The sequence below is a fragment of the Laccaria bicolor genome, genomic scaffold (genome assembly GCF_000143565.1).
Source record: "Laccaria bicolor S238N-H82 LACBIscaffold_87 genomic scaffold, whole genome shotgun sequence".
NCBI classification, from domain to species: Eukaryota; Fungi; Basidiomycota; class Agaricomycetes; order Agaricales; family Hydnangiaceae; genus Laccaria; species Laccaria bicolor.
In genome coordinates this window covers 83,073-83,906 of record NW_001889958.1, presented here as the reverse complement: position 1 = coordinate 83,906, position 834 = coordinate 83,073, and positions in this window count along the sequence as shown.

Here is an 834-nt window from a genome sequence, read left to right as displayed (position 1 = left end):
CATAATTTCAGTATATTCAGAAAGCTAAAAGAAAGGGCTACAATTATTGTATCATGGGAAAAATGACCAAAAAAGGAAGGTGCATGCTCTACTATAAGAGTCAGATATGATAGACTACAAAAAAGTCGGACTTAGACTACACAGTTTACTGATACCCTATAAAAGACTACAAAAGTCAGACTTAGACTATAAAGTTTGCTGATAGACTACAAAAGACTACAAAGTTTACTAATACACTACAAAAGACTACCAAATTTACTGATAGACTACAAAAAAGTCAGACTTAGACTACAAAGTTTACTGATAGACTATAAAAGACTACAAAAGTCGGACTTAGACTACAAAAGCTTAGATTTACACTACAAAGTTAGAGTTAAGGTCAAAAGGTTATCTTGACTACAAAGTTTGTAGTGTCTGCTTTTTGTCATTAGAAAAGTTTGTAGTGACCGCTTTTTGAGACTACAAAAGTTTGTAGTGTGCGCTTTTTCATTAGAAAGGTTTGTAGTGTCCGCTTTTTTTGTCATTACAAAGGTTTGTAGTGTGCGCTTTTTCATTAGAAAAGTTTGTAGTGACCGCTTTTTGAGACTACAAAAGTTTGTAGTGTGCGCTTTTTCATTAGAAAAGTTTGTAGTGTCTGCTTTGTTTATCATTACAATGGTTTGTAGTATGTGCTTATTCATTAGAAAAGTTGGCAGTGTCTGTTTTTTGGGACTACAAAATCTTGTAGTGTGTGCTTTTTTATTAGAAGAGTTTGTAGTGTCTACTTTTTCATTTAAAAAAGTTTGTAGTTGACATGTAGATTATGGTGTCTCCATCTATTTATGGGGATGAGTT